Consider the following 22,062-nt stretch of genomic DNA (forward strand, 5'->3'; position numbering starts at 1 on the left):
ATTCTACTAAAGGAAATATATTCATCGAATCATCTCTTGTCAAATTTCTCAACCTTTTAGATAATTATACCAGCAAAAAACTATACTGACAAGATGGTAGAATCTATACTATGAAAAAGGATTTACTACGTAAACTTTTGTTACGGGATCCAGAACTTCATGATTTAATTAGACATAATTCTCCTACGATATGATTATAGGCTCATAAAAACTATATGATACGATCCAATCTTTCGTTTAAAATGTTTCAAATATATCGAACACGAAATTTAAAATGCCGAATAGTTGTCAAATTAACCAAAAATTACAAACATTTTCCTCGAAAAGGACAAATTTCTACAAGAATCATCCTCGAACCCCGTACTCGCAGAATCGAAGAATATTTTATTATAAATTTATCCAGTCGACGAATTTCAACCTTTTTATTAATGGAATAAAATATTAATGGAATACCTAAGAGATTTTACGTCAGAATAAAAACATGAAGTTAAAATTCGTTCCACTTCGAAGAATAAAGGATAGAAAAAGATATATTCTTGCGATAAATGTTCAACGGTGGTCGCCCATAGTCATGTTGAATCGAAGAAATTCAGAGCAGTGACTCGGGGGTGGTGTTCTTGTCGGAAGCGTGGCTACATCCACCGCAGGAGGGCGCACATAAAAAACATATTTCGAGGTCCTGCCAGGGCTGCGGCAGGGTGGACCTTGGTTCTAATATATCAAGCCAGATCGATACTATTCCGCAGACTTCGGTTGTTCGGAAACCATCCGAAGCGCCCTTCCACCTCCTTCCTCCTGTTCTCGACGACCACTCTCTCAAATATCTCGAACTTGGAGGCACTGGCAAGACGAGGATAAGCCACACGTAGATATAACTCGGAAAATTCGAGCAGTCCCTCGGTACGACTTTTGCCCTTATTATTCGATCATCTCCTGCATCGTATTTTGGATATCAAGCGTCTTTCTTCTCTTTTAAATTGCTTTTCAATTATATGATTGTCTAAGGTAACTATTAATAATTTACGTGACTGCTATATAATAACAGTATTGAGAATTGCTTAACGATCAAGTAATTATATTTTTACACGTTCTTTTTACAATTTTATCAATGACAAATTGCATGATGATTATTCCAGACTTTTACTTTTTTAAACTGTTCCTGAATGTCACGACTGTTACGTCCGAAGGTCCAATGATTATTATGTGGTGTTATAATTTATAGGACTGTTACGTTATAGCGCTGTTGAGCATTGTTCGACGATCGAGTAGATTTTATTCCACTTCCCTTGAATTTTGTGTTATACAACAAGTTAGACAATGGTAACTGTAGACTTTTCTTCTCTTTTAGATTACTCTTGAATTTTGTAGAATTATTAGGTTCTGTGATAAGTGGTGAAGCTCGTAACGCACAAAATTTTTGATGTTCAACTTGCACATTATTTTCACGTTTTCCATATCTGACGCGTTATGGATGTCAGTACGGATAGTCACACAAATTCGCATAAATTAACGCTATAAAATAATTACGGTCTATAATGTTGAATAATTCTCCACGAAAAAAAAAAAATAAGATTAACCAAAATCGTCAAACATCTTTCCGCAACAATCTGATTCAAAACACTTATTAGAATACAAGAAAGAACCAATTTTTTAAAGCAACATCGAGAAAAAGGGGAGAAAGAAACGGAGGCAAGCCTACAAAGCAAACACACACAACGTCGACAGGAATAACGTGTCCCCTCAGCGAACATCCCGAGGAGCATCGTTACACGTTCACCGTTGAAAAGAGACGAATTACGGTGTTGTAAATGCAGAAAATAGGTTAACGATCGAAAGTGCCGGCGAATCTGTATCGATCCCGGTTGAAGTGGCGGGAGGGCAACAAAATCAGATTACACAAAGGGCTCTTACCTGATGCGGTGCGTGCGAAGTCTGGCCCAAAACTGGCACCCCTTTCGGTATATGGAAAAGGGGTAAGCTTTTTCCGCGGTCTCACGTTTGTGTTCGTGTACGTATGTGCGCATCGAAGCACCAGGTATATACATGCAACTGGTTCATCCCCTACCTTCCTTCCGCTTTGATACTGCGCTTAGGGTTACCAGACAGTCCAGAATTTGTAATTATGCCAAAATTGTATCCAGGGTTGGAAAAATTCTGGCATTTTTTAACCAGTGGTTGTAGAAATTGAAGGAAAGTAAATTATGGATTTATGTAAGGAAAAGGACATACGAAGTTTCAAAGATATTCTTATCGTAGCAATGTCTTTATAGGTTAATTTTATTAATTAACGACGACTTTTTAAAATATTGAACACGGTATAGTAACGAGGTTATTGAAGAAGATATTTCATTCTCTAAAAATTCGGAAAGAATACGATTTTTAAATTGACCGATAATTGTCATTCTATTCTTCATTATTTATTAAAGTCATTAGTTTGAGATATAGGTTAACACCGTTTTATTTCGCACGTATGTACTAATGTTTCGAGAAGCTCGATTCAATCGCTAAAATTTGAGGAACAAGATACGTTCACTTTGAAAGAAGACAGTTTTTGTTATCTAACTATACCCACATAAAGTTATTTCTTGGTTAGTACACTTTCAAACAACTATTTCAATTTTTAAATACATTAAATACATATATAGTTCCACTCTCAGAATTGATAATCCCAATTCATTAAAAAATCTGATCTCCGAACGACGTTATAATAAAAAAGTGACAAGAGGATTCAAAGCCACTTGTACGAGCATTCTTACGATGATTAGCGTAGCTTTTTAACAGCGTAATCGTCTCGTCTACGCAGAGTACAAGTGGGTCAAGCATCGCTGCTTTTATGACGTACGAAACGTTATCGTTTATTCGAATATTCCGTGCACACCGAAGGTCGCGAATTTTTTCTCATTCGAAAGATGTACCAGGTGGAACAGGTATTTCGGTGGATGAAAAATCTCGGATTTCAGAGACAGATTTGGGGTTGCAGATGATAGCCATGCGCGATAGCGCGAGAATTCGCGCGGCCCATTGGGCATAGGTCAGGCAGAAGCCAATCCGACGAAACTCTCAGATATATGATAAAGATTGACTGGAGGTATCCCCGCCTCCATTTGCTCGATCGGCTGTTGGAAAAGGCCGAATTTTCGTTCGTCCCTTAAATCCCTCGGATAACGCGGTTCGAAGGAAGACCCTCGTCCATTTTCCCTCGCCGTCCCTGACGATAACGCGGCGAACAGTCCTCTGGAAGGAGAAGAACGCAAAGAAAGGGAGTGCAGAGTCATCGGTGTACGATAAAAAAATGATCCGTCTGAAAAAGAAAACGCGCGTGAGGGTGCAGACGATCTTCTCGTGGTCCGATCCGTTGTTTCGTCTCGGGTGATATCTCATCAGGGGCTGACGTGGAAGACTCGTTTTTTAATAGAACAGGAAATTAGGAGCCTTTTTTTGTCACGGTATTGGATAAACGGTGCTTCTTTTTTGGGATTTCGTCGTAAGGGTTAAATTTCGTTTATAATTCGCGTTTAGGAAGATGATGTAATTTCTGGTTTTATGAAGAAATTTTTCAGTGGTAAAGTAAATGTAATCGAATGACGATGGTGGATAGGCTGTGGACGTTTCCATGAACTTTTGCAGACTAAAAATTTGGAACCTATATAGAGATTTCTGTCAGCTTTTTAAATATTTCTTTTCATATTTTACGAGAGAAACGAATACAAGTTGACCTATTACTTAATTTTCTATGATTTTTATGAGATTTTTCCTTTGTTCTTTCGTAGATACTATAACTATAATGCTCGTATTTTGTCAATTACAATACAATTTTCTGTCTCAAATAAAAAATTAAATGTTCTTAAATCAAATCTTTAATACAACAGAAAATGGTAGGTGAACGCGAACGTGTAATTCCATGCAGTAGCCATACAAGATAATCGATCGAACGTCCGCGGCGAGGGAATTTAATATCGGCGGAATCCGTTTTCAACGGTGTTCAGGTATTATGATTCATCCGGGACGAATATGTCCGTAGTAGTCTGCGGTGGCGTAGACAAAAATTCGTGGCATCCTCTTTACCAGGCCGCGACGTCGCGTCAACTTAGTCGGTCGCGGAAATTTCCTTTGCGCGCCACCAACAGAAAATATTTTTCAAAGTCTCTCAAAGTCGCGGAAGATCCGCATCCCACGTTATACTACGCCCACGTGGCATAAGGTTTGTCTATTTTCGCCATTTCTCATTGAGGACCTTCTCTTAAAATCGAACAGGTGAACAATGGCTGCGTATTTCGGTATAATTCGATGATTTCTTCGATGTTCTATTACCATCTTCGTATTGAGTTTTAATAGACGATAGATATCTCCATTCAGCTTATAGTTTCTTAATTTTATTCACGAAAATGTAACTTTACACAAACATCTACGATCTAAATGGACATTCCCTTATTTTCTTTACAGTTTCATCTTCTCTGCCAAGTTTCTTATTTCAATTTTATAGAACTCTAATAGCAATAAATTCTATTATTTTACGCTTATCTCTCAGAAAATTTGTATCTTTTAAAAGAACATCATCAAGAACAACGAATAATTTTTGCGTATAATGTAACAATCTCTCGAATACCCAAGCACGCGCGTTTTCTCGTATCCTGTCGCTTTTGTCACCCGTACCCGCTGAAAATGGAGCAATACATATTCCGGTTGATACCAACCGTTTTTGTATTTGTTTGAAATTTTAATGTGCTTTCCGCGTTCGGTCAGAACGTGGTAGTCGGGGGCGGAGGATTGGTTTGGGGGCCGATAGGGCGAAGGGTTGGCCAGAATGCCTGGCGTAAACCGGCGGCCATTACCTTCGATTTCAAAATAAATTGCGCGCCATAAACAGGGTGGTCCATAAGAATACATACGACCGGCTTACCGCGGAGGTACCCAATGTTCTGAAAAATGTAGCCTTGCCGTGCTGATATCGATCCTACCACCCCCCTCTGCATCATATTCTATGCGTGTCTCTCTCTCTCTCTGTCTTCCAGCCTTGCTACACGTTTTCATTTCCTTTTTCTTCCCATCCTCTCTTTTTCTGCTCCGTACTTCGTTCCGTTTTCGGTCGGAGCCATTCGAAGGACCAACACACAGGAAGTTGGCTTAATTTTGGATGCGTAGTCGAATACGTTGGTCGTTCCTCGAGAACGAGTTTCAAGTTAGCGGGATCTTTAGCCAAACAGTCCCTTCGCGGTTCTACCCTTCACCCCTGAGCTATCTGCTCTAACGAAAAATCGTCAAGTGGCGCGTCAAAGGGCTGTTTCGAAGATTTTCTACCGTCGACACGGTGCTGCGCGTGTACACCGGCGAGCTCGCGTCACTTTTGTCCGCCTGGGAACACCGTCGAGTGGCGAGGAAAAGTTGCGGTAATTACGCGAAGGCGGAGCGATTCACGGGGAGGCGCACGCTCGTCGAAGCAAAATTTTATTGCCGCGCGAACGTTAGAATGCGCCGAGAGACACGGAGATTTGGGTAATTTCGCGGACGCGGTTCGATAGGGAGACCGTTCCGGACGACGACGATGGCAATTCAGAAATTGAATGTACATCGTGGAAAATAAGAGAAGGCAGGAACGTGCTGGGTAGCTCGCGTGAGACAGCCGAGAATTAAACTGCCAAGTAAACGACCAGTCTTTTCTCTCTTTCTCTTTCTTCTTTCTATTTCTCTTAACTCCTTCCACGAGTTTCACTTTTCCCTCGTGGTCTTCGTGGATGCTTTCCAAGGCCTGGTTGCGCGGCTGTTACGAAGCATGATGTGCACGGGATGGGAAAAGGACGTGGTTTTGAAAATGGCCGCTGCCGTGGACTGATAAGGAGGACGCTCCTCGCGCTGTCCGAGGGGCTCCCTCGACAAATGGCCCGTCACGATTCTCGTAAATCAAGGCTCAGAGAGACCAGCTCCTCTCCTACTTCAATTCTAAATCCTTGTTTCGCTGCTTTCACTTGTTCTCTCTGTCTCTCTTGGAGCTGTCTCTTCGTAGAAGGAATAATCCGCTTAACGGACGCAACGCTTTCAGGGGGCGAAACTTTCCTTGTAAAATTAACGCGTCTAGGCTCTTCGTTGATCCCTAACTATCCGGCTTCGATGTAATTCTACTAATTATTGCGGACTTTTTGGTGCCTATCTTTTTGCTGGCGAAGAAAGATAATTTTGGTTTTCAACGAAAGTAAACAAAATATCGTACTCTTCCCAGCACCAAGCCTATAAGACTGATCTACAGCGGTATTTCATTTATCTGAAATTTTCGAAGAATAAATAGTTTATACAATCAGAATTTGTGTAATAGAAGTGCACCAATTTTCTTTTCTATCTATATCTATTCTCATAATAGGAGCTCACTTCTAGATAAGTAAATTCAATCGATCAAAATTCAATTAATCGATCATTAACTAAGATTTCATTCGAATAAATGCAGTTCTATCGTATTTCTAATTTCATCTTGCAACATCAAACACCTCTTTATACCCTCAAACGTCCCAAAGATCCAATACTAAAAACCCACTTCTACAAGAACAAAGTCTCTATACTATGGACGAAGGAAAATCTGAATAGAAGAAATTGAGTCACGCGTCCGAGCAGATTCCGCGTATATTTTGGTAACCGTCGGCGTTTACCATAGCCTCAAAGCGGGTGCACAGAACACGCGGCGCGCGAGACTTTCGCGTTTTTACTTACCGATGTGCTGGGGAGCCGCGAGAGCTAGAGACCTGGTATGTACAGTGCGGGAATCACAGGGCGAGAGCGCAGAACTCGCTGTCAGCACCCTCGTTAGCCGAGGCTGCGAGCCAACGAGTGGTTCGAGCTCGTTCCGTAACGATAATGGAACCCTTTGAGGATCGTCGAGTGCAGCACGCGGACACGCCGACACGGCCGCGGCGCACCTCCGTGAGTAGTAGGGTCGTCGGGTTATACGAGTATTTCATCCGGAAGGCTAGAGTTACTAGTCCCAGGTATACGCGGAGTTTCACAGACGAAAAAGAAGCGTGGCACGATGTTGGTGAAAGAAAGCTGGGTTCGGTGGGGCTTGTCGGGGATGTCGAGGTCGGGTTGCCGTTACGCGAGAAATCAGAGAGAGGAGAAATTTTAAATATTTGAATTAACCCCTTTCTACGTGGCGGTGTGTCTGCCGGGCCCGTATACCTGGCCCTCCTATTATTTTATTCTCTCCTTCTCTTTTGCATCTGGCACGTATCCGTCGATATAACGTTTCCCCTGTAGCGTGCTGTCTGTATAAGCTCCTCTATCCATGTAAAATTATGTTAATGGATTATCCTGTGGGGTGGTTGCCGCGATTTCCAGGTAGCTGTGCTAGGAAGATAGAAAGACACCCCTGCCCGAATCCTTCTTTCTTTTCTTCCTTTTTCATTCTTCTTCTATCTCGTTCATTTATCTTTTCCGTTTTTTCTGTTTCTCTTTCTGTCACACACGACCCATTCAATCCTTCCGCTCGCGGAAGTAGGTCGAATCGCATAGGTGGTTCCGTGTCTGTTGCACGCGCGTGGAAACGTGCCCATGGGACGCGCGCTGCCGAAACGACAGATGGGGTTAAAAAATCGCTGAAGAGGATTAGGGATGCGCCGAACTTGCATTATCGATTTTGCCCCCAATACGCGCGAGCGCCGTTAGGCTCTCTCTGCATTTTCATTTCAGTTAATCCCGAGGACCCCTTCTTTTCTTTTTTCCCGTTAGCCTCTCTCCGTTACTCCGTCAGGATAGAAACCGCAACCACGGAAAATGAAAGACTTCTCCTTACGGCCGGGCTTCTGTTCGCCTCTATTCTCGTCTCTGATAGAGGATCGATCGATTTTATCGCCAGACTTAGCGCCCCTCTCTTCCTCTCTTCGTGTAACTCTTGGTGAATAGAAAATTATTCTCCTACCGATCGGTTATTTTCAGGCATACATGTACGGTTTTGACATGATAGTCGGAGTGAGAATGGTGTTATTCCAGAAAAACAAAAGATATACACCTTGATTTGTTTGCGAGTATCAGGATCCCTGTTGGTTTCGTGTCAAGTTCGATACACGATACACATTGTCAGGAAAACGATTGATGAGTCAGAATTTCCTTTTTTGTAAAATGTAACAAAACTGATTGGGATTGTACGTATAATAGTTCTGAGTATGGGTAGCAGTTCTTAGGAAGTATCTGGTTCTAAATTTTTGTACGTATCTTGATGCGAAACTGTATTTAAAAGAATTTATAAATAGAGAGAGATGTTACTTTCGTATCATATTGCGGACTGTCTGAAAAATTGGCAAAGCGATTTGAGTAATTCCACCGCATCTAGTTATCTGCCCGATTATCAAGAAATAAATATCTTTTCAATGGTATTCTTGTAGCGTGATCGATCTTCCTGCCGTGATTCGTTTCGCTTATATCGCGTTTCTTCATACATCGTGAATTACGTCGACAAACAAGTCATTCAAGAGTTTTCGACGACGAACAAATCTTTTTATCGAACACGATAAAACAATGAATTAGATGAACGTAACAGGTGTATTTTTTAATCCTGGCTTTCGATGCAATCAGACAGCTAAAGTTAAGTATACCTCCTTTCGTCAAGAGCGGTGTGAGTGTCCCTGATATAGATTAGCGAAAGTGAATCCACTCGAAGCAATTCGGAACCAACCGTCCCTCTTCATGGACGCGTCAACCAAAAAAAAAAAAAAAAAAAAGAGAAAAGGGATAGAGAGAACATATAGTTCGTGCCTTTTTCTCTTCACAATGAAGATCTCGATCGGTTACAAGGATTTCACCGGCTGATGGTAGTGAAACCGTCTAGCTCGTCAGAGATTTCGGATAATTCTGAGAAGCGTCCAACCGAACTCGAGGGTTCTAGAGATGCCCGAGATAAGGCATTCAAAGCGTTTCGAGTATTTAAGGGTGAGTTCGCGTGTTATTCTACCCCTTCTCTACGCAAATATTCTGCCATATGATTGTTGGATTCGAGAGTGCGAAACATGGCGCGCATTGCTATGTGGATGTCGTGTCAGCCATTTCTGTGGTCACTCGTTGCCTCGGTGGCTATCACGTCACGTCACGTTGTTTTATCGAATTTCATCGAACTTCTTAGATATTCTATAATCTCTTTTATTATCTTAATGTATAGAAAAAATAATAACGGATAATTATCATCCTTGAATAATTTGCATCTTTATTATTTTAGTATTTACTATTTTAACGACAATCTTTCGATATCTTAAGCTGAAAAAAATACAAAGAGAAGAATATTAATCGGAAAAATTATATTTTTATGGTGGAAAACAACCTGCGAGGGCAGACGAGTGATCGTACGATTAAAATCGGATTTAACCTGACGTCACGCAGAATGAAAAAAGATATGTAGCCTGCTTAGGGTCGGCCACGAAACGGATATCGCTGCTTTGGCGGTATTATTTGCGTTCTTTGTCGTCAATTTCTCGCTCCCCGCCCTGTTTTGGGTGTCGGTTTTCACGTTTTTTCACCCAAAACCACCCCTGGCCTATTGTACGCTCGACAACTTTTTTTTCAAAAGCGCGTAATCCGGCACGAGGGGTGAATTCAAGTACTTCTACTTTTATCGTTGTTGTGAAGCAGGTTGGCCACTGGCAGGTACACGTCTCGCGTCAATAACAAACTTGATTTAATGCCACTTCAAGCCAAATCTAATACCATTTCTAGAGAAATTGTCTCAACACACTGTAATTTTTAATATCGTTATTTTTGTATGAAATATTCCAAGTTATTTTTTTAAATATCCAAAAGTATTCATACGCTTGTGTGGTAAGTTGTAGGTAGAGCTTGAGCTTTTAGTATCATTAAGTAGAAATTGGAAATTTGAAACAACTATTTTTAGAAGTGGTTGATCGATAAAATATATGATCGAAATTAATGGAGGATCAGTAATTAAAAAGGAAGCTTGTACGAGGCAACGGGTAGAACACGAGGCGTTACATCTTTTGTCAATTTGTCTATAACAAAAACTGTGGATCGCATAAAAAAACGCGCCAGGTGACGAAGACGAGAATCGTTTTGCTTTTCATTCAGGAAATTGGAAAACGTCATCTGGTGCCTTCTGAACGGCCAGCAACCCTTTACCGTGTTAAGCCATCGTGGCTGTATACCCTCGCAGCAGGGTAGAAATAAATTAAATTGATTTTCTTCATGCAAGAAACTTTAATGGCGACCCTTCTTTTCCTTTATATATATGTAATATTGGACTTCAAGGAAAATTCTTTGTATAAAGGTTTAACTTAATAAGTGTATAATCATATTAGCGGGTGTATAGTATTGAATATTAATTAACGATAAAGTTGTTTAAAAGAATTTACAATTACTGGGAGATAGCCGAGGTGAAAAATTCCCAATTATAATTTTCTTCAATTATTAAAAACATTCTAATCGAAGATCATGAAATTCAACCATTTCGGCTGTGAGTAACTTAGCTTTTACAGAAGATAGGTGACGTAAATTTGGATTAAAAGTAACAAGTAAAAATACATCTATATCGTACATAATGAAAAATTACAATTAATACACACGTCGATACTCTAACAATTTAAACACACAACAGATATATGTAGTAAAGAAGCTAACTTTTCGGTATCGCAAAGTTTCTACTCTCTCGGTTCTTTAAAAATTGCGATATAAGTATTTCTCATGTAATTATTCGCTTTCTACTTCTTTCGTCTTACTTAACTTAGCAACATTTAAAATATGAAGTATCAAATTCTTTTCTAAATTCTTTATCGCGTTACGAACTTCAAACCTTGATCTCTACCCCAAAATCTCTCGCAAGATCGACTTGGCAAAATCTACCCTATTTAAATTCCTTCAAATTCAGCGTTCGCGTCACCATCCTCTGCGGTTCGGATTTCCGCAAAGGACTCGTATTCTTTGTTTTTCCGGCATTATTCAGGAACGTATTTTCCACCGGTTTCGCGGCACGCACGCGAAAACAGTTTCGCCGGAATAAAATTTACATGTACGCATGCCTTCCCTTTCCACCCCTCTCCACTTTTACGTCATGAAAGTTCACACATACACACACGAACATACATGTATGTAACATCGTTACGAGTTTCGTAAGGCCAGAAATATCGGATCTTTCTCGCATATTTGCATCTCAGGTAGCGACACGCATATTGTGAGGTAACCTTAACCAACGTACCCAGTTAACTGACATTTGCATCCCAGGTAAGCTGGCCTCGCAGGCGCGTTTAGCTCTCGTGAATGAATCAAGAAAAGGTTTGCAAGAGAGACGGAGAGAGAAAGATGAGAAAAAAATCGTATTGCATAATACAGGGGGTCCTGTCACGAAACCCTTTTTCCTACCTGATCCCCCTCTACATCGCGGAGGTTGCCTCAGGTAAGATTTTTGGGGCCCTATCACACCTCTTATGAGAAGCAAAATCTTTCGACCGAGCTCAGTCACGTTTCAAGCTCACGCAAGAAACGATCGTGTTTGTGATTTTGGTAGCAGGTTGGTTTCGGCCCTCGAAATAGAAATGCTTTAATTAGAATCTTTTGCTTTCTGTTGATAAAGATCGTGTAATTGTTACGGAAACTGTGGAAGGTTAGAGATCGGAATAAGTAAAGAATGGGGTTGGTTTTGGAAATGTTAATGCATAAATTACAATAAGATTTGTGTAAATCGTAAATAAAATTAGTAAATTGCAGTAAGAATAGTGTAAGTGAGATAAATTATATAGTAAAACGAGTTGTAGATATACAATAAAATAAGATACATTATGGTAAGAGTTAGGTGAGAATTTGATTAAGTCGACGAAGACACGTTTACGGTGTATTTCATTATTCCTGAAATTTTTTAGAACATTTTATTTTCTATTAAATACGCGATTCTGTTCCTCGTGTTAAATTATCGAAAAGTTCTTCTTGAAGACAAAGGCTCGTACGGAAAAATAATACTTGGTCCTTCGCAAATCACGGAATCTCTTCTGTGACACTTTCTCTATACTCTACTGTACTATGCTACTACCCTACATACAAATTCTCCTTAACCTCATAAATTTTCTTCGACGTTCGAAATCGCGATTTATATTAAACGATCCTCAATAATCTTTGACGACAAAAAGTAAATCTGCTAAAAGTTCGAGACTGGCTCGATGGGGGTTGAAACTTTCGCCAGCGCGGCGCTTCGTGGAAATAATTTCTATTTCGAGGGCGCAAGGTCAACTTTTCATCAAAAGCTGCAAACTTCTGAAATACTTGGCTTAAACTTCGAACTTCGAGGGAGAAAAAGAAAAGTATCGGCCGGAAGGGAAGCTCTTAGACGTCATAAAAATCCCTGAGCATCGATTCAACGGGTAAGTGCGATCGCACTTTCGTAACTAACTACTAATACCTGCGCAATTTGCTCGAATAACGAGAGGTGCGAAGAAACACGGGGCACGCTAGGACGGTGACGCTCACCGAGATAAACGGCGCAATAATTTATGGTTGTGCTGGCTCGTGGGTTGGCTATAGCGTCTCGGTTGAATACAATCAATTTACCGACGCGATTTGCCCGGACTAATTAAGCGCGCCACGTTCCTTCGAGCCATGTTGGACATCCACAAAGAGAGAGAGAGAGAGAGAGAGGGTCTTTCCTTTTCTCCGTCTCTTCCCTCTTCTTTCTTTTTTAACAGCTCGAAATCAACGGTATCACGATGTAATCCGCGTGACGCGCTCAAAACCGAACGGATTCAAGTGACGGATCAATGACGAGTGTCTAATTAACGACCGTGTTCCCGGCATCGGGCTTGCCTCGACTAATTGACCGTTCGTCTCCGTTGCAGCGCGACGTCCTTACTAATCAATATTCACCGAGTGGCGTAAGAGAGCCGTCGGACAAGGAGGGAAAGAAATCGACGTGAAAAAAAAGGATAGAGGAGACGAGGAAAAAATGTCGAGGGTGTACTCTTCGGTCCCGTCGTGCGACAGTTCGATGTGTGTAAGTGTGAGGGTGCACACGTCAGGCGGTTAAACGTGTCTATGCGCGTACGTGTCCAGAGATAGGCGCAGAGTTGGATGCTTCGATAGGTGTATGTGTGAACGAGAATTCTAGTGGGTGCTCGTGCTTGGTCAGCATTCAAGGGGTGAGGTCACCCTATGGTCCAGCCGGCCAATGGGACGAGCGCATTTTTTTTATCAATATCTGGTGCTCGGGGGAGGTAGAACCAAGGGGGATGAAATAAAATGGAGGCTGTAGACCCCCTATATCAGAGTACAGGGCAGCGCGCGTGTATCGTATGGAAATTGCGCTTTAATAATTTTTCTAGTTTTATTCGAAGAATATTTTAAGGGATAAATCGCGATGATCGTAATAGAAGCAATGTGTGAAAAGAGTAGGAAAAGCAGTAGAACTATTTTCTCGATGAAACCGCTCGATAGCTCGTTTGACCTCTTCGCGATCGGCCTTCATGGACGACGAACCAGGCTTTTCTTCCTTCAGGTGTCGAAGAAAGATGGAAAAAGATAGAAACTGTTAGGCTAAGAGGTTCCGGTGTCGGAGTAACCTTAAGGTGATTTGATTCCGCAGATAGCGAGGCGTTCCACATTATCTGGCATCGTTATTTCCGGCCGGGCCGTTCGATTCACGCCCCGGCCTTCTCGCGAAATGAGAGTCCTATAACAAAAGTAACCCCCGAGAGCCGCGGCGTTGAACGCGGATTATCGGTTTCCACCCAGAGTTTCCGTGGCTCTCGCACCACGAATCGATCTTTGTTCCCCGTGTAAAATTAAGATGAACGAGCTGACATTTGTCGGCTCTCCGGAATATTTTAATCCTTTCTCCGCGACGAGGATAAATGTTACATGGTTGTTACTTGTTAGAGTACTTCCGCTACGAAAACATTATTCTTTCTATTCCATGTATTTACGATTGTTATTTGAAAAAGTAGACCAGAAGCTGAAACAAACATTTTCGTTTAAAAATATATATTAAAGAAGTTTTTTTTAAGTATTAGATATTATTAGACATTGTACAAATGTTATACATTTTTCACGAATGTAGTTAATTTTCTTGTAATTAATTCTCGTTTCGAAACTTGTATTTCGTTACGGCTACTTCTTCGAAGGGGTTGGCGTGTGCCAGCCGGTTTTTGACCCGGAAACAGCCCACGGAGACTGCACTGACCTCCGCAGACCCCTAAAAACCCCTTAGACGTGCTTTGAAAGCGGCAAAGAAACGAGTTTTGACATCTCTTGACCACGTGCCAACACCTTCTTCCGACACGTTGCCTTATCTCAGCTCGAAACGTGTCGAAGTTACACCCAGTGTTCTGAAAAGAATCGATGTTTACGTCATAGTAATGCATCACAATAATATGTGAGTTAAATATCCATAACAGATAAATAGAATAAAAATATTATTTCTCCTCGTTATACCAAAATGCAAATAATGTAATTGAACTTCTTACGTTGCCCAACTGATTTACCTCTGTAATCGAGAGATCGTAAGAATTACTTTTCTGCTAGGTAAAAAAGAATTTCAAATCAAATTTTGCGTTAATGCCGTGTTAATTCTTAATGAGCTAACATAGTAGCGAAAAAATATTGGATGTAATTCTATAATGGAATATATTTTGAATAGAATGAGACGTACCATATGTAACTCATGCTCGATTTAAGAATTCTGTTTGATCCTGTTCTGAGAAAATAATATTTTTAAAGGAAACTAGCAAGTAGAAAAAATAGTACCAGTGTTCAAACTTCGAACTAAATCGATCGCCTTAACATCTTCCACTTTTCTTATATGATAAAACATGGTCTAGGAAACAAGATCTCTTACTTTCTATCGGAGATGATAGAGGTCAAGAAAATACTCTAAGATCAAAGACAAAAATTACATTTGTAAAATCAAATGATAAGTCCACAAAACATTACTTTCATTTACCAAAGGTGCGCAATTTTTTCGCGTATCAAAAGATTCCGATATTTCCTTCTTTTTCTTTCTCTGTAACAACGTTCACTCTCGTTACTGGCGTCGTACCTGTAGAACAGCGTACATTTTCGAGGAATAGGAAGCTGCGACTCGAACGAGTAACAAGCGAAACGAAGAGTAGACAGACGAGCCTGCAATGTTGAAACATCCTACTAGGGGTCCTGAAAAATTTTCTGCTCGCTTTTCTCCCGACGGAGGGACGTCCCTGGTATAAAGGACGATTCAAATAGCCCGGCACAAAACATCACTTAGAGAACCCCGGCTCTCGTAGCGCAAACACGCTAATGGAGCGCCTCCACCATCGCGCCTATACATATAGACGAGCTTCTTTTCGCACCTAACGCGCCACGGGTACATCGATACGAACCGCCGTCTTCTTTCTACGCCACCCCTTCTGCGATTGCTTCCGCGTCGCGGGTAACCACGAGGAAAGCGCTTTTCAAAATATATATGCTTGGACCATGATGTTTTGACGGGACGCATTTCTGTCGGGGGCACTTCGTTTTCCACGAAGAATAATATTTCTAGTGTGGAGAAAAAGTTGTTGGGAAAAGTAGTCGATTGGTAAAGGAAGATCATTTAGTTGGTTCGCTCGAGTAATCTTACAATTGTCGGTCGGTGACCTTTTTGATACACGAGACTTTTAATAATTATTTCTAGAATTATTAGTGGTCGTAAAAAGAAAGATCACGCAATTAACTATTCTACACAAAGATTCAAGTAAACATCCAATATACAAAAAGACAACTCAATCAAAGATCATCGATTTAGTAACAATTCCTTTCGACTCATTCGCATATTCCACATCACGATCAATCAGCAATCCTCCCAGCCGATTTTCTTCAGAATTACCCACAAATTAATCCCCGAAACGTATCAGAAATCTCTACCGTTGCTACCAAAGGCTCCGGCAGACTTTTGATCACAGCAAACCTCGCCGCTAACGACGTGACTTTTCGTTTGATGCAAAAGACCCGGCCGAGGGCATGAAAATAAAGACAAACCGCGTATACCTGCGCGATATCAAAGCGTTTCACGGTAACAGCGTGTCCAAAAAGGCATCGTCGAAATATCGGCGCAGCACGAAAGAAAGAAGAAGAAGAAAAAGAAGGAAGAAAAAGAAAAACAAAGCAGAAACGAAAGAAAGGGTTGGATAGAGCGCGAGGTATGCCACCGCGCCGCGTGTACAGGAGGGGTTGGATAACGGAGAGCTACGGGGGTTTCATGTCGTTCCGCGAGAGGACCGGAGTAGGATACATAACTCGTCCCTCGACACGAGTATCTCGTACATACAATATACACGTCTATATATGTATGCCCACTCATGTCTACGTGTCTGCTTGTGTGAACGTCTGTCCCACGCGCCGACCTCGTCGTAGATCAAAACGATGTACCAATTTCGCGCGATACGGTTACGCCGAGATCAAAAAAGAGAAAAAAAAGGACCAAAAAGGAAAAGAGGCTACAGTAAGGAAAAAAAAGGGAGAGAGGAACGAGAAAGGAAGCACACTCGAGAAAGTCGAGAGAAAGATGGAAGAACGTATATCTGAATTTAAATTTCGAATTCTATCGTTGGCATATGGTCCCATGAGACGCAACCATCGGAGTCCCCTGGTCAGCCATCGGATGCAGTTTTCGGTCTCGACGTCCTTCAATTTTTGAACAGGATCGGCCGAAGGTGTCCCGCGGGACAACCACGCTCAGACCTTTCCCCAACGTGTGTACGTATCCGGGAAACGGTGGCTCCACCCTCGTTGTAAATTCCAAATAACCCTGTAAAGATACCTCGCGTAGTCGCCATTTTCGAGTTATTTACGAGCAGACCGTGTGTCCCTCCACTTTCCTTCCTGGCGGAGTATCGACGGCGATTGACGTGAAATAACCGTGAAGATATCAAGTAAACTGTGAAATGCAGCTGGAATTAGAGAGCGTAAAAGCGTCTCGCCTGGATAGAATGTTTTCCTTGCCTCTTGACTGCCAGGGTCTTACCGTTGGTCTCGTCCATCGAAATTTTATTATCCGTCCGTTTATAATCATCCGGACAGTTTGGTTCATTTGTAGCGATAGTAATTAATAATTAGCGGCACTGCTTGCTATCGTTTTATGAAATTAGCAGACTATACATTTAAAGACACAGCAATTATATTTATATTTTTACCGGTTGCTAATATAATTGGTATATCTGTCGATAAAAATCAATATCAAATCAATGTCTGCCAGAACTTCTACTACTTTGGGAGATCCATTTTAATTTAATTTAGAAATTAAGGAAGGTAAAAACTTGTAGCGGCACGTGAGTCAACGGAAGCTTCGAATCGGGAAACTCATATTGTTGTGGCTTGCAGTGTCAACATTGTTTTAGTTTGCTAGGTTCAAAGGTAAACGAACTCCGGATAAAATATTATCGCCGTTATTTGTAATCGTCAACCGGAGTCACATTCGAACTTTTTATAATATAACCGGTCGATACAAATAGACAATCGTGCTTTTTAGGACACTCAGTATAGCCAATCAGTGTAGCGAGCAGTATAGCCAATCGATATAGCCAATCATTATAGCGGGTCATACAATAGAATGGCGAGCGTAGAGTTAAACAGTAGTATTGAACGAGCGACGATGACGACCGGCATACACTATGTTTGTACTTATACTTAAAGTAATTTTAATATACTGTATTTTCGACCAATCGCGGACTGACTATTACAATTTTATCACTCGTCTTTTTAATAAACCAACACGTATAATAAACCACCTCAAAGTTATCAAAATATAAAGTTTAATGATTACATGCGTCAATTTTATTGCCGCATACTGATCTTTCAAAATCTATTTAATCGCCATATAAGGTTCTATTCTAGCTGACGATCATACGGAATAAAATAATTACAGTGTGTCAATTCCTCCGTCATTGGTCTCTATCGATATTCTCCCATCCATCCGCTCAGTACAGAATCAAGAAACGGGCAAGATAGAATTCTCACGTTTTCTCCGCGGGTCGATCGTATCGTTTTTCTCCTCATTTAACAGATCTTCGTCGTCGTTGGACGCGCCTAACCCCTCGCGGAACTGAGTGGATCGCGTCTCTTCATTTCCTCCAGCTCCTCGAGTGGATACCTCGTAAATCTCGATGACTGCCTGTAACTCTTCCGCTATGCCACTTGCCTTCTATCCTTTTTCTACTTTTGTATCAGGAATTCCAAAAGGATCAAGCGAAAGAAGCCTTTCCCAAGAATCATTCCCTTTTCTTCTGCAAAAAAAAAAGTGTAACGATCCCTTCGGTTTCGCGAACGAGAGGAGATCGAGCGAAACGACAGGGTGCCACACGGTGGATGAAGAAAAAAATATAGGAGAAGAGAAACGTCACCCCAAATATCGCGACTGACACTAAATCATTAATTTGACCGGTCGCCTTTTTTTTCTGCAGGTAGTCGAACACCCCTTTCGTTCGTGCAGGTATACTTCCACCCTTTTGTGTAACTTTCTACCGAGTTACGAAGTAAGGAAAAAAATAACGACTAGTATCACCGTCCTTCTCTTTCTTTTCTTTTTTTCACTCTGTATAGGCCCATTTCGACCCTCCGCTTCGTCCCCGAAAAGGAAAACACTCCGCACTGTCATATCGGGGACTAATATATTTTTGATCGATACGGGAATCACGAGGCCCGTTTCCCACGAGATGAACGCCAGCCGGAGAGAAAGAATCGTTGTCCAAACAAACACACCCAGACACCTGGTATACGTGACTTACAGATCGCGCTTGAGTTTTGCGTAATCATGGTGAGAATAGGTTGTGCTTTCGAAGAGAATGAAGAGTATCCGGAATGATGAGGTGGCTGCTGGTTGGTACAAACTGTTTTCGATATTTTGCTTCGTTTTGACATTTTAGCTTGATGGAAACGCTTGTAATGTACTGGAATTGATAGAAGCCTTCAAATCTTGTTAAAATTTAGAAAAGTAACAGGGGAAACGTTCTTTTTATTTATAAGATAATAACATTTATGTTATTAACTCTGGAACTCTTTTCTATTCATTTAAATATTTTTATTATCGTTAGGTTTTTACCGAGTGTTTGTCGGTTTTATTATATCTGCATGTATATTAAAATTGATAAGGGGCTTAGAATTTTAATTATTACTAAATTCAGGAAAATATTAGAGAGATAACTTAATTTAATATCTGTAAAAAAAGAATTTGTAAATTTTTTAATAATTTCAATGTATCAATTCAATAAAAGGTTCACTGCTGATGCAACAAAATTGTATACGAATTTTGTGAAGTACTTGAAAGTGGTCTCTAAAATTTGTTTCTGACACTAATAATTAGTTTTTCAATTTCATCGCAAGATGACACTTTTCCAGCTCTATGCGGTTCGTGTACGCGCATAAATCGTATTCTGGAGCATCAGGAACGAATATTCTCCGCGAGTTTCATAGTCGTTTTATCGAATTCCAAAATGACAGCGGCGCAGGTATTATCGAGCATATTAGGAGGAGAATCTTTCATACTCCTGGTCACAGAAGAGACTCCATTAAAGGGTCGAACGCGACTTAATATGCGACGTCACGAAGTCGGGGCGGAGGATGAGTCTCGTCTCGTTTCATCGCTCGTACAATGGACATCTAATTCGAGTGGCGGTTCTTGCCGGCGGAAAGACGGAAAATCGGGAAATCGGCTTTGGTCCAGATGAAACGCGAAAACCAAAATCCCCGATGTAATCCTTCCTTTCAGCCTGCGATTTTTTTTTCTCCTCTCTCTTGTTCGCTCCGCACTTTGCGACCTCTCTCCCCTTTCCGCCCTTCTCTCACTCACTCTTGCTCTCTCTCTCTCTCTTTCTATCTTTTCGATCCTCTGCGTCATCGAACCCTCTATACGATCGACTTCTGTGCCCCGTCTGTCTCCAAAAGCTTCGTGGTACCCTTGCACGAAATTTTAAGGGTTAAAAACTTGCTCTCGACTCGACAATGAGTTACACGCAGAGTAAAAAAGAGAAAGTAAGTTACACAGGGGGGTAAAAGTGAGAGAGAACGACGAGGAAGGGTAACGTCATGATCCCCAGAAACATCACGATTCTCGTCTGTCTCTTTTGTACGAATTTTCTTTCTTTTCCAGACAACTTTCCGCTGTCGCGAATGCAACGAAAATAAATAACGAAATAAATGACAGTCGTTCTGGAAACTGTTTTGGGTTTTGTAGCGCGACCGTGCTTTTATGCAGCCACCCTGGCATCCTTTTTTTCTTGTCATTGTTGTCGCTTCTCATCCTTTCGCTCCCTAGCAAAAACGTGATTCTAGCGACCAACCGGTTAGAAATTTATTAGATATTTATTACGTATCGGTTTTGTAGCGGAATAGAAAGATCATATCTCCGTTCAATGTATCGATTGCTTGATCGTTTACTCAGTACTGGCCATATTATCGATACTTATTCGATTGCTATAGAATTAGATTGGTTGGTATTATTCCAAGAAGATGCATTAGTGATTAGAAAAAAAGATGCAGTCTAAAATGCATTAGCATTGAAAATTGACAAGATTTCGTAATTTCCATATGTTTTAATATTTCTCATTATTATTAATAATTATGTATTTCTTTCTTACTTTAAATTGCTTCCTTGAGAATCTGACATTTCTTGAGTCTTTCAAGTGGAGTCTATGTTAAGTTGAAGTAATCTGGTAATTATGAGTAGATAGAAAAAATGAATCGGCGATATAGGAAAAGGTAGATATTTTTCACGTTAGGGAATGCTTAAGCTGAAATACAAACAAGCTTCAACTAAACCGGAAACACTTTCAGTTTTTATACGAGACTACCCTGTGTGATACACTTCAGGGCACCCTTATGTTTGGTCAAACAAGATATGATTCTCTAAAAATTATTTGTTCATGATACAATTATACGACAAAAACTTACGATTGAAATAACCTAATATTTCTCGATGTATCATATTTTTAGTACCCATATTTGTTCCTTATTTATCTTAGGACTTACATAATTCACTACGATAAATTTATATTAATCCAATCCAAATTATTAAATTATGAAATTCATATAGAACTCATTCCACAACTCTGACAAAATCGAAAGCAAAATGTAAATAATAAATGTATCTAAAAGAACATCGAATTAATTTCAATGGATTCACCACACGAATTCGAACGCATTTTTAACGCAATTGTCTGCTCACGAAATAAAAATTAACATTCGTTCGACTGTTCCCACCCCCCGTGTTTCCGTCTTCATCCGCCTCTATCCCGACCGTTTTCCCTGGCGTTCGACGTTGAGGGCGACGTCGGGGTAAAAAGAAGTCAAAAGGTCGGAAAGAATTTAATATTAAAAAACTGTCATTCTGTGTCGATATGAAAATTCCACGGATATCACCTTTTTTCCGACGTCTGTTTCCCTCTTCACCCCTTCGTTCGTCGACTTCTTATATCGCGCCACCCCTTACCACCCCACGTGTATCTTCTCTATTGGGTGTCTCGATTGTTTAGCGAGCGTTTCGAGCTCACGTGACGAAACTTTCAACGGAACAAGGTTGTTTTCAAGGCGAATTTACCGCGAGTCAAGCGGCGAATTTATAATTTCCAAGTACACGATGGGGGTTGGTGGTGGGACGGTGTAACCATAGCCATCAGCTACTACTACTAATCGATGAGAGGCCGTCGTTACTTAGTCGCGACTTCCAGGAAACTGAATTTCCTTACCACGTTTCGTGGCGCGCGAAATTCAATAATCCTTCGTTGTGAGGGGGCGGAGGGGTGCGCTCGTGTTTTGTGGAAGCTGAAGACGCAGTCGATAGATTTTTTCAGATATTATTACAGTGGACGCACAGAATAACCAGAAAGGGGGAAATTCGTATGTGACGAGAAAGTAATGTTCATCGCCGATGTATGATAATTTTGTAGGTATACATGAACGGGCACCATAAATATCTAGAAGCTTCGGTCGATTTACGGCAAATTATTTGAATTTCATCAAAGTGCGCAAATTAACGATGAATTAATAATTATTAGATACGCTACTGGTTAGATTTTTATGGTATAGCAGATTACAAGTATAAATTACTTTACAAAACGACATGGTAATAGTAGATTTTGTTACTTTTCTGCACTACTA

Source organism: Bombus vosnesenskii, unplaced genomic scaffold (genome assembly GCF_011952255.1).
Source record: "Bombus vosnesenskii isolate JDL3184/JDL3185 unplaced genomic scaffold, Bvos_JDL3184-5_v1.1 scf7180000013285, whole genome shotgun sequence".
Lineage (NCBI taxonomy): Eukaryota > Metazoa > Arthropoda > Insecta > Hymenoptera > Apidae > Bombus > Bombus vosnesenskii.